The 21,955-nt window shown below is 41.7% G+C and overlaps 1 protein-coding gene across 7 annotated transcripts in view; it reads left to right on the forward strand.

Annotated features, from left to right (window-relative positions):
- The window catches only part of MBOAT2 (membrane bound glycerophospholipid O-acyltransferase 2), a 122,875-nt gene that overhangs the window by 60,729 nt on the left and 40,191 nt on the right, over nt 1–21,955 (forward strand). The gene's annotated exons all lie outside the window — the stretch shown is intronic.

A 21,955-nucleotide genomic window follows, 5' to 3' on the forward strand; every position in this document is an offset into this window, starting at 1 on the left:
GTGCAGTCGACCCGTTCCACAGGGAAACAAAGCTTAGGAAGCGATGGATCTGGGATTGGAACTAGTGTGTCTGCCTTTACCCAGGGCCCAAGTTTTTTGCCTCTGCATTAGATTACTTCTAAGCCCTAAGCATTATGATTATGAGAATGTGTCATTAAAAAAAAATACCCTAAATTGATGGAGAAAAAGTAATGAGAGCTACCAGGGTCCCCAACAAAGGCAGAGGTTTGTATGCGGTTGTCATTCTTTCTTAGAACAAAGGTGCAGATATCTTTATCCGAAAAGACGCAGTGACCATGTGGCATATTGTGCTTAGGATCTAAGGTTTTTAAATATTCTCAATTCTAAGGAGGAGGAAAACTTGTTACATAGTCATAGGTAACAGGATGTCTAGGTTCCATTGGATTTATGAAAAAAAATTTTTTTTTGATTTATGAAAATTCTTGAGGACACAGCATCATTGTATGAAATCCTACACTCAGGAAAGGGTGTGATTCAGTTTCCTTTATACCATTCAGTCAGTTATAGTATCTCTTTTGGAGATAACTTGATTTCTAAGTTTTATTTCTAATTGTATACTGGATCTTTCTGGTAAGGAGGAGGGTTCAATTATCCTTGAGCAAATGAGGGAAGCTTTTTTTCCTTAGGATTAAGCAGAGGTTTTTATACAAAGTAGAGGGATTATATTAATGCAGCGATGCTAATAAGACGAACACACATCTCTTGGTAAATAAAGGCCTTACTCTGGGCGATGCTGCTCACCTGAATGTGTTAGAATAAAGAGAAATTTGCACAGATTACTTGTGTAGTGAGGTTCTGCTGCGGTAGGTCTGTCTAAAAATGTTGGAGTGATAGCTAATACCCCAGATTAATCACCTAAAAGACAAAAGAGGGTTTTGGAGATACTATCCAATTAAGCAGTAGATTCTTTTTGATGATAACGAGTCATACATTATTTAAAAATAACTGGATAGTTGTGATAATTAAAAATAAGAGTACTTTCCATTGGAAAAGTGTAAGGATGCATCTTGTGGTTTTAGGTACTGCTGGAAACTAATTTTTCTTTTACATTAAGATCTTCATCCTTGCCAGAATGTTGAAAGAAAAATTAAAAACTCGCATAACCATCTGTTAGGATGAAGAGCAAAATCATTCAGTTATATGTCATAACACATGCCACTTACATAAAATATGTGATCCTTGTCGAAGTTTTGTGAGAATAAAAGCTTTTGTGACTTTTTTTTTCTTTTTAACTCTTGAGTAAGAAGTGAGAAATGGTTTTGGAAGATTAGGGCCTGCTAACTGATGGTGTACTGCTATGCAACTACGTGCACATGTGTGAGTTTTGTCTTCACAGTGTAAGAAACAGTATGACCTATGAGGGAGCAATTGGACTTTCTTTCTTTTTTTTTTTTTTTTTTTTTTACCAATTGGACTTTGGCATTTGAATGATGGAGTGACTTCTAGGTCCCAGTCACTCTGTGGAGGGCTTTTTACAAATATCCCTATTAACTGTCTACACAGGCCTGCTGAGGAGGTGTTCCTTATATAAAGACCAGGAAACTGAGGTACCAGAGGTCAGTTCACTGGAACACAGTCACAAAGCTAGTAACTGTCAGGCCTGGAAGTCCGTGAAATTCGTGTGTGTTAGGTTATTTACCAACATTCCTTTCAAGATTTCTGTTGTTGTTTTTAGTTGGAGAAACAAAAGATTTTCACTGTTTACCAGACAGCATACAAACTCTAGTTGTTTTTTGGAAGCATAACAAGCATGGTTGAGACATTGTGTCATGACTGGCTTTTTCTTAGTCTTCCTCCAGTAGAATGAAATGTTGGGGTCTTTTTAAAAGGCTCTAAGCTTTAAATAAGTATCCAGATAACAGTGATTTTAATCTCTAAAACCTCTCCCATTCTTTATACTTGTTCAGACTTTTATAAGTGCTATACCTTAGGTCAATGTTTATCAAAATGCATAATAAATACAGATTCTAAAATGCTGTTTTAATGTAGTTGACAAAAAATAGAATTTAAAAATATTTTCAGATAAATTAATTTATGTAAGGAAAAAAGTACTGACCTTCTCCTATTTGTTGCTAGCTTATTAAATAATTCACATTTACAACAGTTATGGAAAGATGGAGGGTAATAGAGGACCTACCTTTTGACCCAGAAAATGGCCAGTCATTTTGGTGAAAGTGTATGACAGCAAGTGAGCCCAGCGTCTGTTTTTCACTGTGAAAACTGAGCTTTTGCTTAAACTTAATGAAGAAAGAGATGGCATTACATATCTTTTTCTGACCCAAAATTAACCTTGTGGGTATTACAAAGGATGTGCCCTTAGCATGACTTGTCTTGGGAAGAAGACAGTATCAGGATGGTCTTCGCGCTATTTGCCTTTCAGAGTTTTGGAAAATCTTGTATGGAACTCAGGTTGTTGGAACAGTTTCCTTTTAAAACTGATTAGAGAGCTATCACTTAGATTACTATGCAGAACCTTTTTTCTTAAACATGAGAGCATTAAACTGTTTAGAAAACAGACTTAAAGGATTGCAAATAAAATCCAGGGGGCACCTGGGTGGTTCAGTGGGTTGAGCCTTAACTCAGGGTGTGATTCCCAGGGTCCTGGGATCGGGTCCTGCATTGGGGTTCTCACAGGGAGCCTGCTTCTCCCGCTGCCTGTGTCTCTGCCTCTCTGTGTGTCTCTCATGAATAAATAAATAAAATCTTAAAAAAAAAAAAGAAAAATCCAATGAAAGAGAAGGATAAAAGTTAAGTGAATAGGGTAAAATCCCTGAAGGACAACAGAACATTAATCATTAAAAAATTACTGGTAATAGCTAAATTACTATTAATAGCTAACATTTATTAAATCCAGATTCTATGTCAGATACACATTAAATGCTGAAGTGAATTCCCATACGGTCCTCAGGACCACCCTGGCTAGAAGACCGTTCTCTCAGCTTCATTGAGAGAACAGAGACTCAGAGCCACACACCTGCCCCAGGTCTATACAGCTGGTCTGAAGCAGGCTCAGAGTTTGAAACCCATGCACCTGGCCGCTGAACTCTGCTCCTCCCTCACTGTATCAATGTGTGGATTTTCTATGGGAAACGATCAGTGTCCCATCCTTTTATTTCAGGGTTCTTTTCCTTCATTGTTAATTGGTGTGTCTGCAAGTCATGTAATTTAATCTTAGTTTGAACACTGTATTGGGAAACTAAAGCTTCTATTTCTAATTCTTGGGTTTTTTTTTTTTTGAGATTTATTTATTAGAGAGAGAGGAGAGAGAGAGAGAGAGAATATACACACACATGCATGAGTGGGAGGGGCAGAGGGAGAGGGAGAGAGACTCTCAAGCCGACTCCATGCTGAGCACACAGCCCAATGCAGGGCTTGTTCTCACAACCTGAGCCCAAACCAAGAGTCAGAACTGACCTCGTGCCCCCCAGGCACCCCTGTGGGGTTAGTTTCGTAATTTCCCTGTGCTTCATTTGATGGCTTCTGTAAGTAAATCATTTTTCTTACCCCCCAGTACCTAACAGAACATACCTTTAATTAGCAATATGTTTTCTATGGCAGTAATTGTCAGCTCTTGGGAATAAAGGGAGGTTATACCAGAATTTAGAGGAATGAGGTCATGGTTCTGATCTATCGCACCCCTCCACCTCCACCAAACAATGAAACAAAAAGAGTGCCAACAGAATTTGACATCTGATTTAATTTGTATGTCTGCTGGCGTGAGGCAGCCGTTCTCTCCCCTCCCCCTAATGCTTTTTCCATCTTGGGGTTTATTTGGCTGCTCTTCTTCATCTCTGAGTCACCACTGTCTGTCCTCCTCTGTCTAGACCAGTAGTTTGTGGAGTGTGGTCCAGAGACCCCTGGGAGTCCCTGAGATCGTCCTAGGGTATAGAAAGGTCAAAACTATCTTCTTAATGACATTTAGACATTATTTGCCTTTTTCATTTTCATTCTCTCGGGTAGGCGGTGGGGCTTCCTCCGGAGGCTCCGCGCTATGGGACGTTGCAGTAGAGCATTTGTGACTTCAGACGTTAGAACACCGCCATTCTTCTCGTTTATCTTTTTGGAAAATATATTTAGAAAATATATTTTTTTAAAAAAAGAAAATATATTTTCCCTAAAAGTGTTGCCTGTATTGGCATGACATTGGTTTATCGTCATTTTTGAATTCAGTATTTTTTAAATTCTCAGTTTTATTCTGTGGTGAAGATTGGTGGCTCTTGTTGATGTGGGTTATGCTTCTTTTGGTTTCCTCAATAATTTTTAAGTGGGTGAAGGATCCTGAGCCCAAAAGATCGGAGAGCAGCCGCCGTAGAATCCCTTCAGGCCTCTCGCATGGGCTCGTGGAGCTCTCACCCAGCCTCCGTCCTCGAAGCCGTCCGAGCTCCTCGCCCGTGTCCCTTACACTTGTGCTCTTGCTGTCCACTCGTCTGGTGCCGCTCTGCTGCTGAAATCTGTAAGTTCTGGAAGCCGCGGAGAGCGCAGCCTCCTGCCTCTGTGCTTGCCTGCCCCTTGGCCCCCGGATCCACACACCCCGGGCCGCCCGCCTGGTGGACTGTGGAACCACGAGACACGGGCATCCGGAGCCCAGACACATGCTGGAGGAACGCCGTGTCCACTCCACCGTCCCCGGGCCTCCCGGGCGGGCTCTTCTGACCTTCGCTCTCTGTTTCTCTCAGCCTTTCTCACAACCTCTGCATCGTTCCATACGCCGCCGGGCAAACGTCCAGTCGTGGGTGGACGGGCAGGCCCGTGTTAGAGAGAGCCACGTGGGGCTACTGGGCACTCACGATTCCTTAGTTCACTTGAGTCTTTAGTTTCCTTGCAAATTATTTTCCCTGATGGTTTTCAGTTCCGTGTCCCATTCCATTCAAAGACCAGCCCAAATCTGAGTGACCATCAAGTCCATTCACCTCATCTCCATCTCCTCACGCTCAGCAGACCGTGGAAGTTCATGATTCAGAGTTGTGGGATGGAGATCAAGCTAATCCTTGGAGAATCCTTCAAGATGCAGGGTGAGGTGTTAGAAGGAGTAGCAGGGAAGAGGAGGAGGAGGAGGAGGAGGAGGAGGAGGAGAGGACGAGGAGGAGGAGGGAGCGAGCCCCGCCGAGCAGGCCCCCTTCCCTCGGCCGCTCCTTCCACGCCGGCCGACCCGGGGGACCGAGCGCCCCTTGCGTCAGCTCCTTCTTCCTCGCCCACCGCGCTCTGGCCTCGTCCCGCCGAGCAGCCGAGGCCCACCCGGGAGCAGAGCGTCCTGCCGTCCCGGGGCTCCGGGTGCTCCGTCTCCTCTCGGGGTGTTTCGGAGAGGAGACACCTGTGAGGCCTGTAGCCGCGCCTGCCGCGTAGCGAGCCCTCCCCCGGGTCCCCCCCCAGGCCTCGGGGCCACTCCTGCTCTGCAGGCCCGGTCCGCTGCCGCCCTCCGCCGCCCCGCCGGTCCCCTGAACCCCGGCCTGGCCCTGGAGCTCTGCCCCGCCCTGACTGCCGCCCTCGCTCCGGCTGCGCCAGGCCTGGTGCCTCTGTGTCCGCGGGGAGCCCCCATCCCAGCGTGCGGTCCTGTCGGCCTCACAGGGCGTGACCGTGGGCCCAGGCCCTCCCCTCCGCTCCTCCCTGCCTGTAGGCCCCCGGATGTCACACGGGGCGCTGTGCTGTACATGTTCACTTGTACAGGACAAGGACAAGGCGGCTGGCTGGGATCCTGGCTGCAGGATCCCCCTGCAGCACCCCCCACCCTGTGCACCTGCTTAGCAGCTTGGTCACCCTGAGTTGCTTAGCCTCTCTCTCTCCTCAGTTTCCTCGTTTGTACAAGAGGAGTAATAATTTCTACTTCCTAAGACTGTGGCGAAGATGAGGGATACTGTATTTCATTAAATGTAGGGTGCCACAGATTGTAAGACGTGCCGTTATTTTTTTTCTACCACTACTGAGGAGTAGTTGCTGTCAGTTGGGAGAGCGTTCTTGATTTCAAAGATGCTAAAATGGGAAAATACGTGAGTGCCCGATTCAGGGAGAAACAGTAGGCAGAGCCACTTGGATGGTGCGGGGCCAGTGCCAGGTGTGTGCTGGCCGGATTGCGCTCACTTCCCATACGGGACTTGGAACCCGAGAGCACAGGGGCTGAGCTGCGTTTGATTTTGTGTCCTCAGAATCTCGCCCGACAGCACTAGTGATTAGAACACAGCTGGATGGCCTCTGCTCACGAGCTGACCATTTTCTCGCAGCTGCAACCAGAGGGCTGACTGAAGTACATTCCTCTCCTTCTGGGTCCCAACTTCTGAGAAGTTGGTATGAAGCTGACCAGCTCAGCTTTTGCTCAGCTCTGGTGGTGTCTTCCTGTTCCCACTTCTTACATCTTTGGTATTATGAGATAAAATGTGGATTATGAAAAACTGTAATTGGCAGTCTTTTGTTTTTAAGAGCTTTGAAGAATTAGGGGCTCCTGGTGGCTCAGCTAGTGAAGCGTCTGCCTTTGGCTCAGGTCATGATCTTAAGGTCCTGGGAGCGAGTTCCATGTCAAGCTCCCTGCTCCAGGGGGAGCCTCTTCTCCCTCTCCCTCTCCTTCTCTCCCTCTTTTTAAATTTATTTTTAATTTTTTTAAGATTTTTATTTATTTATGAAAGACAAAATGAGAGACAGAGGCAGAGACAAGAGCCTGATGTGGGACTCGATCCCGGATCCAGGGATCATGCTCTGGGCCAAAGACAGACGCCCAACTACTGAGCCACCCAGGTATCCCACCCTCTCTCACTCTTACTCTCTCTCTCTCAAATGAATAAAAATATTTGGGAAAAAAAATGAAGTACCAAATTGTTATTTTAAAAAAGAGCTTTGAAGAATTAATGAATCACTTTTTCCCCCCACGTTCCCCCTATACATATTTTTTACCCTGAAGTATAATAGAAGAAAGATGAGTGGTCTTTTGTGTGGGTGGGGAGGGAGGTCAGGACCCTGTATTAAGATGCAGCCCCTGAGAGACAGAGTGAAAGGTTCCTAATCTCCTGGCTGGTAGAGGCCCAGGATCCTTAAATTGAGAACTGATAGGGGTGATGTGAAGCCTTTTCCAAACATCCTTTTTTTTTTTTTTTTTTTTTTTTTTAGAGTCCTGGTTTTATTAGCAGTGAGAACAGGCTGAAATCTGGATGTGCTTTTTGTGGATAATTGTCTTTCTCAGTTGCTCCCAAGATCTCTCATTACACTGTCAGATGTAGTTCTTGATGCAGTTAAAAGCTTTACATTTATGCATATTTATTGGCTTACTAGGAGAGACCACTAATCAGATAGTATTTTGAACTAGAATCCAAAGATCTTAAATCTCAGTGTAAACTATAAAAGTGTCTATGTTGAAAGATAAAATAATCTTGTTTAATGCTAACAGCCCAAACCCAATTTTTATTTGGATATTTGAGTCAACTTTGAGAAGAACAGTCAAGTGACTTCATTATGTTACTGAACAGGTGAGAGAGCAAAAGTTGGATTTTTTTTTTTTTTTTTTTTTAAAGCTGAACAGTAGCTGGGTAGTTTGGTTCGTTTCAGTCATCTGTAAACAAAGTGAGAACAGGAAAGAATTGAGTGACTTCGTATATCAGTGTCACTATTGTGTCTGGTCTAGTGAATGCAGCTAAGCTCCTTTCCATTTTTTTCATGAATAAGGCTTTGTGAAAGAACACACGAAATCCCTCATGACTTTTATTATATTTGTAACTCAGTGAGGTCTCTTTGTTCCGGCCGAGAGAACACCTGGTCAGCAAGGCAGGGTAGATCTCCCAGCAAGCCCAGGCTTCCCAGCCACAGTGGGCTTTTCATAAGGAACATAAGATTACCTGCATGTCTCTAGGAAGGAATCAAGAGTATGTTCTGGTCACCAAACACTGAATTCTGTACTCGGGGAGAAGCCTTAAAGTGGGGATCTGTAAAGATGGTTCCTTTACTCTACAGAGGAGGACAACAGCATCCTAAAGTGACTGCGAACAAGATGAGGGACCTCTGAATCTTGTGTGAAGGTGGCATGACTGCCTTTTGCTGGTAAAGCAGGTGGTTTTCTAGTGTTTTAAAATTCTTCTGTTAGAGTAGTAAATAGAAAGATGATTTCCCATTGATAAACATAGTTCACTCTTCCTAGAGAGGTCTGGCAATCTCCTCTTGCCATCAAGACTTTAGTTGGTATAGGTAAGTTTCTTAATTTCTGGGTCTATATTAGAAGTTTAATTTACATCTCACACATACAACATTTCTATGCTAGCCTACCAAACCTATCCTAATTGATGGATATTGAGCTATTGAGAAAAAAAAGAGGTTGACAAAATTTTTTCCCCCACCAAAACAGCTATAAAACTGGAAAAACTTGTCAAAACCATTTTAAGGCTCTGGAAATTGACCAGAAGCAAACAACATTTTGAGAAGCACTTATTCATTAAAAGAAACTGCTAAACTTGGTGTAAGAATAGTGGGAATCTGTGGTGGCGTTTTCTGGGAATATCTCAACTCGTTACTCTTTGGCAGAGCAACTGCAGCTGCAGGGCTGGCCATGGAAACAGAAGCTTTCATACCAAAGGCAGCTGACCTGGTTTGGAGTGCAGGGCAGAGAACATGTAGTGGCTAACAGAGGCTGCCTCCAGCTCTGCTCTCCTGCAGAGGTGGGACATGCATTGAATGGGGAGATACTGGACATAAGGAAACTGTGAAGGGATTTGAGAACATTTCCATGCAACACTGGCTGCCTGGAGGCTGCATCCATGCCCAGGGGAGGACCAAGAGGGCCTGGGGCGGGGGCAACTACAAGCTGGGACAGACCTGACAAATGCTGGACTGTGAATGAGTTCTCTAAGCCACATGCAGATATACAGGCAGACGGGAAGTGCCTTACTGGCTGAAGGTGTTTGAACACAAGCTCTGACTAAGCCTAGCTGACCACTGAGCTTTGCAGACACGGGATGGCCCCTAGAGTGAGACTAAAAAATAAAACCCAAGTATTTAAAAACTGAGCAGAGACATCAGCTGCTACATACCATGAGTGAGAAAGGTTCAGTGGATTAAGTCCAAGCTAAAAAACAAAAATAGCACAACAATAATGCCCAAGAAATAAAAATAAGGGAGCCCTCTTACACTGTTGGTGGGAATGTGAACTGGTGCAGCCCCTCTGGAAAACTGTGTGGAGGTTCCTCAAAGAGTTAAAAATAGACCTGCCCTACGACCCAGCAATTGCACTATTGGGGATTTACCCCAAAGATACAGATTCAGTGAAACGCCGGGACACCTGCACCCCAATGTTTATAGCAGCAATGGCCACGATAGCCAAACTGTGGAAGGAGCCTCGGTGTCCAACAAAAGATGAATGGATAAAGAAGATGTGGTTTATGTATACAATGGAATATTACTCAGCTATTAGAAATGACAAATACCCACCATTTGCTTCAACGTGGATGGAACTGGAGGGTATTATGCTGAGTGAAGTAAGTCAGTCGGAGAAGGACAAACATTATATGGTCTCATTCATTTGGGGAATATAAATAATAGTGAAAGGGAATAGAAGGGAAGGGAGAAGAAATGTGTGGGAAATATCAGAAAGGGAGACAGAACGTAAAGACTGCTAACTTTGGGAAACGAACTAGGGGTGGTAGAAGGGGAGGAGGGCGGGGGGTGGGAGTGAATGGGTGACGGGCACTGGGGGTTATTCTGTATGTTAGTAAATTGAACACCAATAAAAAATTTAAAAAAAATTAAAAAAAATAAAAATAAATAAAAATTAAGTTACTATATCATTTACTATGTCCAGTTTTAAACAAAAAATTAGGACAAATGGGGAAAAGGCAGTCCACTGAAACTGCCTCTAAATAGATGTTGAATTTTCTAAAGACTTCGAAGCAGCGATTATAAATATGTTCAAAGAAATAAAAGATACAATGACCATGAGTCAATAAGCAGGGGCTATCACGAAAATAATTAGAAACTATTCAGAAGAACCAAATGAAATTTCTAGAGTTGAAAAGTTAATAACTGAAGTAAAAAATATACTAGATGTGCTACCTGGTGATTTGTGATGGCCAAAGAAAGGATCAGTAAACTTAGAGGTGGATCAATAGATATTAGCCCATCCGTAGAAGAAGACATAAAACATAGTGAAGAAAAGCAAGCAGCTTCAGAGTCCTACCGGACAACATCACACATATCAACATGTGCATAGTCAGTGTTCCCAAAGGAGAGTGGAAAGAGGAAAAGCAGGGGATCCCTGGGTGGCTCAGTAGTCTAGTGCCTGCCTTCGGCCTAGGGCGTGATCATGGAGTCCTGGGATCGAGTCCTGCATTGGGCTCTCTGTGTGGAGCCTGCTTCTTCCTCTGCCTGTGTCTCTGCCCCTCTCTCTCTCTCTCTCTCTGTGTGTCTCTCATGGATAAATAAAAATCTTAAAAAAAAAAAAAAAGAGGAAAAGCATTTGAAGAAATAATGTCCATCAGCTTCCCAAACTTGATGAAAAACATTAATCTGCATACCCAAGAAGCTCAGAAAACCCCAAGTAGGCTAAACAAACAGATCTTCACTAAAATACTGTGTAGTCACACTGTTAAAAGACTGAGAATGAGGACACCTGGAAAGCAGCAGGAGGACCAGTCCAGTTCTTACTGGAAACATTGGAGGCTGAAAGGAAGTAGAATGACAATGCTCTCAATGCTGAAAGAAAAATTCTCAACCCTGAGTTCTATAGCCAGCAAGATTATCCTTCAAAAATGAAGGTGAAATAAAGACATTCCCAATACACAAAGACCTGTCTTACAAGAAATTCTAAAGGACGTTGTCTGAGTTGAAAGGTAATATGAGAGGCAGTAACTGGAATCCACAGGAAGCAGTGAAGAGCCCCAGAAATGGTAAATACGGGCGGTGAATATAAAAGATGCCATACATATACATTTTCTTAATTTATCTAAAGGGCTACACGGAGCAACAATTACAACACTGTGTTATTAGGATTATAGCATATATAGATGCCACATATGTAATAATAGTCATATAGAGGACAAGGGAGGAAATGGAGCTATACTGGAGCAGACTTGCTGTATTTTGTCAGAGTTAAGTAAGTCACCATTAATCTGAAAGAGAGTCTGCTAAGATGCATACTGTGAGATCCCTAGAGTAATCACTGAGAAAATAACTAAAAAATGTATAGTGAAAAAAATCAACATAGGAATTAAACCAGTATGCTACTAAACCTTTAAAAAAAAACAACACACACACACACACAAAATGAGGCAGTAAAGGAGGAACAGAAAAGACCGGAGACAAATAACAAAATGGCAGATATAAATCTAATTACTGTAATCAGTAATTACAGTAAATGTGACTCAAAAGGCAGACAGGATTAAAAAAAATAACACCTAATCATATGCTATCTGCAAGACACATTGTTTAGAAGACACAAAGAGCCTAAAAGTAAGAATAGATAAGATGTATCTTGCAAACAGTAACCAAACAAGTGCTAGAGTGGCTATAAAAGACTGCAGAAATAAAGCTGCAGGGATACAAGAGGAGTAGACAAAATCAATTATATTTCTATATATTCCAGATAGTCCGAAAATGAAAGTACAAAAGCAATTAATTCCATTCATAGTAGTATCAAAAGGAATCAAATACTCCAGAATAAATCTAACAAAAGATCTGCAACTGTACTTAAAAACATCTCTGAGAGAAATTAAAAGGGATTAAACGGGGCTGCCTGGTTGGCTCTGCCAACTCTTGATCTTGGGGTTTTGAGTTCAGGCCCCACGTTGGGTGTGGAGCTTACTTTAAAAAATTATTAAATGGAGAGGTATTTCATATTCCTCTGGGAATATGAGGTTGGGTTGGAAGGCTAATATTGTTAAGATGGCAGTACTCCCCAAACTGATCTATAAATTTAATGCAATCTCTCACAAAAATTTCATAAAGCATTTTAAATAGAAATTGACAGGCCAATCATAAAATTTATGCGAAATTACAAAGGATCTTGAATAACAAAAAAATTTCTTAAAAAAGAACAACAAAGTTGGTTGTACACTATGGTAGAATGATCAAGGTGCTGTGATAATGGTGTAGGGATGGGCACCTATATCACTGAAACAAAATCAAGAGTCTAGAAACAAACCCTTTATGTATGGTCAGTTAATTTTCAGCAAAAGTGCCTTGGTCATTAGGTTGGGAAAGGATCTTTACAATAGATGGTGCTGGGACAGCCGAATATGTGAAGAACTGAATGTAGACCGTCCCTCACCCCATCCATAAAAAGTTACTCAGAATGTATCAGAGACCTAAACGTGGCACCTTAAACTATAAAATGTGAAAATATAAGAGCTCTTTATGACTTTGGGTTAGGCAAAGTCTTCTTTTATGTGACACTCAAAGAATGGCCCCCACAAAAAATTGACTGTACTTCCTCAGAATGAAAACCTTTTTCTCTTCAAAAGACACTTTTAAAACAATAACAAGGCAAGATGCTAGGAGAGGGTATTTGTAAAGCATAGATGTGCTTCAGGACTTCATCCAGAATATGTAAAGAACTTTTACAGCTCAATGCAAAGAGAACCCAATTGAGGCTATAGTCAACAAGTCCTCAGATACCCGAGCACCTGCTTTATGCCATAGTCTGTTCTAGATGAAGACCGGTGCCACGCCTGCCATCCCGGAGTTACCGTAAAGGGGGGAGGCAGACCGCAGGTGGGTCAGCAACACAGGAGCTATTTCAGAGAGAGATGAAGGAAATAACTTGGGTGTCTTTGGAGAGAGTTGATGCACATGAGCCAGCAGATCACAGACCCAGAGGGGGAGCCCGGGGACAGGAGGGAGCCCCCTGGTCCTGCGGAGTGTCGGGTGTAGTCAGAGACCGGAAAGAGGCCCAGTCTTTGGGGGGCCTGGTGAGCAAGGTCGCTGGTGCTAGAAGATGAAGTCAGAGAGGCAGGCTGGGCCAGTTGCAGTTGTAAGTACGGTGGGAACCCCCGGGCACCTTGGGCAGGGACGTACTTTGTCAGGCTCCGGCTCCCAGTGCTGCGTGGATGGGATGGTTGCCGGGAGCATGGAGCGGGAGCGCCGGTCACAGGGACCAGGGAGCCAGGCCAGACTGATGGTAGCAGCAGACCAGGAGGGGGCCGTGGAGAGTGGCGGATGGGTAGGGGGAGATTATAGAGGCAGTACGAAGGGTTGGGTCGAGGGTTGGCTATGGGGCACGAAGCAAAGGCGGAGTGGGCCTCTGGAGGCCGGAGCCGTCGGGGGGCTGGGAGTAGGGTGTGCGCACGAGGTGCTGGCTCTGCTGAACGGACTCTGGTGGCTGTGCTGGGTGCCCAGCAGACGAGCCTGGTCGTCGGGTAAAGGCTTCTGAGCCTTAGATGAAATCTTCCAGGAGGAAAATTGCTAAAAATAAGAGAAGGCTGAGGCTTTGTGCAAGCAACTTTTCTCAAGTCACAGCCAGTAAGAGGCCAAGCCAGCGTTCCAATTGAGGTCATTCTTTTTTTTTTTTTTTTTGAGATTTTGAGATTTTATTTATTAGAGAGAGCACAAGCAGGGAGGAGGGGGAGAGGGAGAAGCAGACTCCCTGCTAAGCAGGGAGTCCGATGGGGGACTCGATCCCAGGTTCTCAGGATCATGATCTGAGCTGAATGCAGACTCTTCACCAACTTAGCCACCCAGGTGCCCCCAACCTGGGTCTTTTCTTTACTCCAGAATCAACTTCTGTGTTTTCTTGAGACCCCTTAATTTAAATACTTGAACTTTCTTCTCACTTTCTATAGGCAGCATGTTATAAAAAGTTGCAGTTCTTTTTACTTTTCCTTGGAAATCCTTAGTACTTTCTTCCACATTCTCTTAGCCAGGGATTACTTTTCTCCAGCTGTTTAACTGTTCTTGTGACTTCCAGATGTCTTTTTTCTTATAATCCATCATATACATCGATTAGTCTTTATTATTCTCCAAGTAACTATTTCATCCTATTACTTCTTTGCTCAAAAACCTTTGAATGCCTGCAGGAGAATACCCAAAATACTCATATTCAAGAAATTCATGCCCTTCAGAATATTTTGAACCTTGTTTTACCAACTAAGCTTATTTCCTGTTGTTTTTCCCAGTTTTTGCTGGATAGATGTCATTCTAGCCATGGCATGATGATATACTGACTCTTGGCTCTGCACATTCACCTTAGCTGGGAAGCGCCATCTTCTATGTCTCTCTTGTTCTGGGTTTGGGGCCTACATCAACATTGTTATCCTGGGGGGAGCCTTCCATTCCGTCCACACGATTAGTGTGGTGATCTTTTCACACTAATTTTGTAGTACCCACATTCATCTTCTGAGTACCATTCCCTCACATGCACATGTCCCAGACAACAGAACTGAAGAGAATGTCTTCTTTGTCATGCTCAGTGCTAGGCACTCAGAGTCAGATGTCTGAGGTCCTCGGAGGAGCTCAGCGTCATGAAGGACGTGGAGCTGAGAAACCAGTTTTTACAAAGTGTGGTAAAGCTCTTCTAAATGGAGCACCATGGATATATTGAGATGGGAGCAACTGGCATCTAGAGCTAATGCTACAAAACCCAGCATTGTTACTCATGATTGGCTATCAGACATTGTGACAGCATCTCTGACTTGATGGTAGGTTCTTGAACTGGAGAAGTTGTATCTTTCTGTTCTTTCTATTCCACCATAAAAGGCTAGGAAAGGATGAGACATGTGACCTTAAAATGTGAAGAATGGCTATTGTGTATCTTTAAGAGGGTATGTTTATAAATGTGGTAATAGTGGAAGGAGCTTTCAAACTTGGTTCTTAGAGAGACCACATGGCTAGTTGATTTATCACCTATTGGTTTTCTGAGGCTAAATTAAACTGTTCATTGTAATACCGCAGCAGAAACAGTATATCTTAGTATGTGTTACTGCATACAGAGTAAAAAAAAAAGAAAAAAGAAAAAAAGAACAGTATCACATTTATTAAAATTCCATTAAATTTATAACTAGAAATTCTAGATTATTAGAGTAAAATTCAAGAAATTATTGAAAAGATTTTAGAAACTCAGTGTTTTGATAGTGGTTTTAAAATGAAATTTTGGGGCAGCCCCGGTGGCTCAGTGGTTTAGTGCTGCCTTCGGCCCAGGGCATGATCCTGGAGACCCGGGATTGGGTCCCACGTTGGGCTCCCTGCGTGGAGCCTGCTTCTCTCTCTGCCTTTGTCTCTGCCTCTCTCTCTCTGTGTCTCTCATGAATAAATAAATAAAATCTTTAAAGATAAATAAAATGAACTTTTGAGTCATATGTAGCAGATTAAACACACATTTATTTACCTGAAACTCCACTGAAATGGTAGTAAACTACCAGAGGTATTGAGATGAAGGTGTCAGAAGAGCTGAAGCCAGAAGCACTTGCAGAGGATGGTGCTGTGGAGGGGCCTGGCTGTCCTGCCGTCCAGGGATCAGTCAGGGAGAGTGGGTGGGTGTATGGGCCTGGACACGGCTCTGTCATGATGAGCCATGCCGAACCCTTTGACTTTGAAACTCTGTGCAGATATGACTTTGATATCAGTAAGGACGAAAGAAGAGGTGAGCTCCCTTTGTGATGTTGACTTGAGAATAATAGCATGCAATGGCTATGGCACTTTCAGATGGCATCACATAGAAAAATAATTCTTTGGGTCTTCTTCCACATCAAAACTGCTGAGTAAAAATGGACAAACTTGGTTAATCATAAATTTTTAGAATAGAAAACATTAATAATTTTTAAGCAGTGATCTTTCCACGTCTCTGCTACTGAACACTTTCAGTCTGTATTGCTCATTAGTGCCATCTTTAGAGTTAAATCTAATGCCCTCCACCAGTATTTTTCAGTTCTCGGCTTATGTGTTTTTTTTAAATTTCCTTTTTTTTTTTTAAGGTTTTATTTATTTATTCATGAGAGACGCACACACAGAGAGAGAAGCAGAGACACAGGCAGAGAGATAAACAGGCACCATGCAGGGAGCCTGATGTGGGACTCGATCCCGTGACTCTAGGATTATGCCCTGGGCCGAAGGCAGATGCTCAACCGCTGAGCCACCCAGGCATCCCTTGGCTTCTGTTTATTGCTGTTTAACTAGATAAAAAATAAAAAGGCTAGTTAGTTTGGGTGAATTGTAGTTATTTAATTTGAAGTGATCCATTCTGGAAGTGGAAGTGTGTAATTGTGGATAGAAATTTGGGGATAGATTTTGAGAGAAGTGGATTTGATAGGCTTTGGAGAATTATTTACTTACAGGTGTTTGTTTCGAGTGAGTGAAGTCTCTTTTCAAAATTATGAGATAACATATGGGCTTCAGGATCGTATGCCAGCAAGTAGAGGTAAGGTTTGGAGATACCAAAACTCGATCCTTGACTTAAAGGCTTTTGTGACCCACTAGCAGTTTTAACCTGAGTTTACCGCTGTCAGCTTCATGTTTTCACCCCACAGTGCCAAGGAGACAGAGGGAGAGGAATCAAATAGAGGAACCAATGGTTTATTTTTTTTATTTTTTTATTTTTAAAAAAATTTTTTTAAATATATATTTTTTAATTTTTATTTATTTATGATAGTCACAGAGAGAGAAGGAGAGGCAGAGACACAGGCAGAGGGAGAAGCAGGCTCCATGCACCGGGAGCCCGATGTGGGAATCGATCCTGGGTCTCCAGGATCGCGCCCTAGGCCAAAGGCAGGCGCCAAACCGCTGCGCCACCCAGGGATCCCGGAACCAATGGTTTAGAAACAATTATACAAGAACAAAATTATTTTAAAAATGAAATGGAGCCCTATTTCCCCAAATTAATTAATAACGAAAATAGCACCAATTGAAAATTATGACCAACTTTAGACAACACTGATGGTAACTAACTTGTCCTTCCCCTGAATTGCTGGAATTTCCATGATCTGCCTGTGCACACATGTGATGGGTGCTTGGAGTGTTGCCAGGCTTCTCTGAGCTCAGTAATGTCCTAATGTTATCAGTCTTCAAGAATTCTAATTCCTTGATTGTAATTAAAAATCTCTGTAAATGTGTATCATTCATTCAGTAGAACCAAAGATGAGTTTTGTTTTTTAAATTAGATCCCAGGTTAACAAACATTCTTGAAGAAACTTGGATTTGTTCTGGGTATGCTGGGTAACTGCTGGGGAGTGTTGAGCACTCTGGATGCTGTGTTTACAACAGACCAAGGAGGGATTGGGGGAGGGAAGAGGAGGCAGGATGCTGTTAGAGCAGGCCCAGACCTGCTCCCAGTGGGAATTACTCAGTCCAATGATATTTTGTAGATAGATTTGGGTGTGGATATGAGTCATAATGATATGCAGTATGAAGATGGATTTGGAGATCTGGAATGTGGGGATGGGAGTCCCAAAAATACATCAAAAAGGACTAGTTTTTGGGGCAAAGCCACTGCATGAGAGATGATACCGTTTACTAGGATGGAAAAAACTAGGGCAAAGGTGATTTTGGTGGGATTGGGATTTCTAGTTTCAGATGTTTACTTACTAGGCTACACCTAGTGATGTTAAGTAGCTTGTTGGTTGTTTGAGTTTGGAGATTAGGAGGGATATCTAGGCTGGAGATTGAGAACCTGGGAGCTGTTAGTATACCATGGGTATGTAAAATCATGGGGCAGGGTGACATCCTCCAGGAAATCAGTGTAACTGGAGAAGAAAACCAAACCTTGGGACAGCCTGGGTGGCTCAGCGGTTTAGTGCCACCTTTAGTCCAGGGTGTGATCCTGGGGACCCAGGATCGAGTCCCATGTCAGGCTCCCTGCATGGAGTCTGCTCCCTCTGCCTGTGTCTCTGTCTGCCTGTCTCTCTCTCTCTCTCTCTTTCTGTGTCTCATGAATAAATAAATAAAATCTTAAAAAAAAAAAAAAACCTGAGGCCTCAGGATGAGAAAGAATATGCAAGGAAGAGTGTATAAAATGTGTTTGTTTCCAAAATAAGTTGTAATCAACATTAGGTATAATTCACCAAAAACAAAACCACCAGTTCAGTTCCAGTATAGTCATGGGACAAATGCATAAACCGTGTAACCACCACCCAAATCAAGATAGAGAACATTTTTACTCATCCCCAGAAGTTTCTTCCTTTCCCTGTGTCATCAGTCCGGCTCTGGCTCCTGCAGCCAGTGATCTGCTTTGTGTCACTAAAGTTAGTTTTGCTGGTTTTAGAGTTTTGTATAAATGGAACTCTGCAGTATGTAATCTATTGTGTCTGGCCCCCCTCTCTTTTAACGCAGCTTAATGTTTTAAAATTCATCCATGTCATTGTGTTTATCAACAGATTGTTCCTTTTATTGCTGAGTGGCTTTCCATTGCATAGAATAACTTATGTATCTTTTCATCTGTGTATTAATGGACATTTGGGTTGTTTCAAAATGGAGGCTATTATGAATAAAACTTCTAAAACATTTTCGTACAAGTCTTTGATGAATATATGTTTTTGTCTCTCCTGGATGTGTGTAGCAGGAGAAGAATTTTTGGGACCTAGGGTAAACGTATAAGAAACGGCCAAACTTTTCCAAAGTGGTTATATGAATTTTCATTCCCACTGGTGAAGTATGAGGGTACCTGTTGCTTTACATTCTAAACAACACTTGGTCTTATCATTCTTTTCTATTTTAGTCATTCTAATGAGTGTTTACTGGTATCTCACTATGATTTTAACTTAGATTTCTCATGATTAATGATATCAGGCATTTTTTTCTTGTGCTAATTGACCAGTTGGGCACCTTCTTTTTGTACATATCTGTTCAAATCTTCTGACTCAAAACTTTATTGTTATAATTCCTTCTTTTTATATTTGGATATATCTGTGGTCAATTTTATGAATTATGAGTATTTCCTCATCTGTGACTTGACTTTTCATTTCCCTAGTGGGTATTTTTAAAATTAAGTTTTAATTTTAATTCCAGTGTGGTTGACGTACAGTGTTGTTATAGGAGTTTGAGGTGTACAATATAGTGATTCAACACTTCTGTACATTGCTCAGTGCTCATCATGATAAGTGTACCTTAGTGGTGATTTTTGAGGAACAGAACTTTGAAATTTTGATGAAGTCGGTTTAACAATTTCTTATAGTTTAGAGCTTTTTGTGTCTTTTCTAAGAAATCTTCATCTGCCCTAAGATTACAAACATTTTATTTTAGAAGTTTTATAGTTTAGGCTTAGATGACTTGATCCATTCTGAGCTATTTTTTTGTGTAGGTTATGAGTTAAAGGTTGAAATTAACTTTATTTTCTATACGTATATCAATTTGTCTCAGCATTGTTCATTGCAGATACCATCTTTTCTGTATTAGCTTGCAGCTCATCTGTATGTGTGACTTGGCTTCTGGACTCTATTCTGCTTATTGATCCATGTGAGTAACCTTTCAGAGGCTGTACACAGTAGAATACTGACTTGACTTTATTTTGCCTTCCCCTCTGTGTATACTCTCCAAGACCCTATATGCTTTTATGCTTTTTTGTTTTATAGTGTTCCATGTATTTTTAAAGTTGTTTCAAATATTACATAGACATACAAAGACTACAGATTAGCCAATAGTATGTGTTTGAAAGAGCAAAGTTTCGAAGTTTCAAAACTAAGTATAAATACCTGATTTCAAGACCTAAGTATAAACAAACAGAGTCTGGGAAAATATAGACAGAGGGAGAGGCAAAATAAGAAAGCAGTAAGTTAGAATACAGACGTGCAGGCCTTTCCTAAAGCTGAGTGACAACCAAGGTCATCTGGGCTCATGCACCTTGGAAAGCAAACAGTTTAATTTGATTTAAGCACAGTAAAGCAATTATTCATTCGTTCAATTTTGTATTTACTGCCATTAGGATCTTGAACCTTTGGGTGATGTTACCTGTTTTCCTTATTTGGGAAGAATTCTTTTTCATTTTCCCTCAGCATTTCTGGTTCATTAATCCCATAATCCCTGAGCTCTCTGTTTTTTCCAGAACAGTCTCTACTCTGTAGCTGTCTCTAAATGAATAAATATTTTAGATGTGATTTCTCTCTTTGAAATGAAGCAGTAATTCAACATTTATATTTCAACAAATAAGAAAATGTTCTGTTCTAGAACTCTTCAAATGCTGTTGCTTTAATTTTGTTATGAGTAATAATTACATCATGGCGCTTTTGGCTGCAAAGAGCAGAAATCCCAGCTCGTGATGGCATAGTGGTGTGAACAGTATAGAAAGATTTACCTCTCAAAGCAAGAAGTCATGAGGCAAGGCAGCTCATTTTGGTTAATTCAGCAACTTGGTCTTAATGAGGGCATAAAGAAGCTCTACTTTTTGTTCTACTTTATTTTGCCATCCTAGTGTATTGACTTTGTCCATAGGCTAGCTTCTTTTTAAGCTAACGGTGGCTGCCGTATTTACAGGCACGACAATAGCAAGGGTCATACTTCAAGAAGGAGAAAAGTCTTTCCAGAAGCTCTGTGTCAAGTTTCATTGTCCAGACCTCAGCCTCATGCCTCCCCATAAACCAGTCAGTGGCAATGAGGACAAAATCATAGTTGATTGAGTTAGAGTCGTCAGGATCCCTGTGTCTACCTTTTATAAGTGACTCTTGTATTGTCACAGGTAGGAATCATTAAAAGGATGGGGCCATTATTTACATCTAGGTCAGTTCTGTCTGGAGTTGATTTGCATGTATATTTTTCTGTGTGAAGGCATTCAGTGAAACTCATACTGTGAGCATAGCTCTTATGATAATACCACACACATACACATTGGCTCGTATGTCTGCTTTCCTCTGCTGATGTGTGTGTGAAAAGTCAGAGGCTTGCCCCATCACTTTGCCCTGCAATCGAATGCAGAAGAAAATAACAGAAGTTTAATGTGCTTTGCCATCAGTTCGAAATGCATTTTGGTTGCAGATAATAGGGGAAAAAATCCACCACCTGCAAATTCATTCTGGGTTAGGTTGTTCAGAGCCAGTGTAGCAGCTCATTGTGTCATTAAAGAAGCAGGATTCTTCTCTTGTTCTTTTGTGCTATCTTAGCCTGTTTGCCACCTCAGGGATGCAAGATGGTTGCTACAACAACCATTACATCTGTTTTCTGGGCAGAAAGAATTCAAAAGTGAAAAGCCACACCAGCTGTCTATCCCCTTTTTTGTTTTCAGGAAAACTGTCTAGCACTATACATTAGAAATACATTGTGAGCCACAGATGTAATTCTGAATTTTCCAATACTTGCAGTTTAAAGAGGAAAAAAAAGAATATATTTTATTCAATATGCCCAAAATATTATCATTTCAAGATATAGTCAGTGTAAAAATCATTAATGATATATCTTAAATTCTTTGTGAAGTCTTCAAAAAGCAGTGTGTGTTTTACAGCTATGGCACATCTCAATTTAGACTAGTCACATTTCAAGTGCTCCCTAATGACATGTGGCTAGTCGGTGGTACCCTGGGAAATGTTGGCAACTAAACAGGCTTTCTGGAGAAGCATGATGCATACATATACATATGTAACTTTATCATAAATTTTACTAATATAGTGGATATATAGTACATAATTTAAAAATAATAATAAAATAGACAATACTCTTCATTGTAAATTCCACAGAGCCAGTTGATTCTTACAGAAAGCTTTCATTGATTTTTGCCGAACTCTTACAGCTCACCTGGGGTTGTACTTCAACCATGATTTGACAAAATCTCAGACTACAAATAAATGTGTGGTAACCGTTCAGTTCAGTAAAGAAGTTGCTTATATCATTGACAAACAAATGGAGTTCTATTATGAATGTTGGTTTGTTGGTTGATATTTCTGTTTATGTTAATGAGTAAGATGAAAATCAGACAAGGAAGACGTATGTTGGAACTTCACCCATCTGTTTATGTGTGAGCAGCTTCTTTGCTGCCTCAGTAAGAGGTTTTACAGAATGGAAGACTATTTCCTCTTTCTTTCTTGTTCACAGTACAGTGGCTCTAGATAGTTATGACACCCTTTTA

The sequence above is a fragment of the Canis lupus genome, chromosome 12 (genome assembly GCF_048164855.1).
Source record: "Canis lupus baileyi chromosome 12, mCanLup2.hap1, whole genome shotgun sequence".
NCBI lineage: Eukaryota > Metazoa > Chordata > Mammalia > Carnivora > Canidae > Canis > Canis lupus.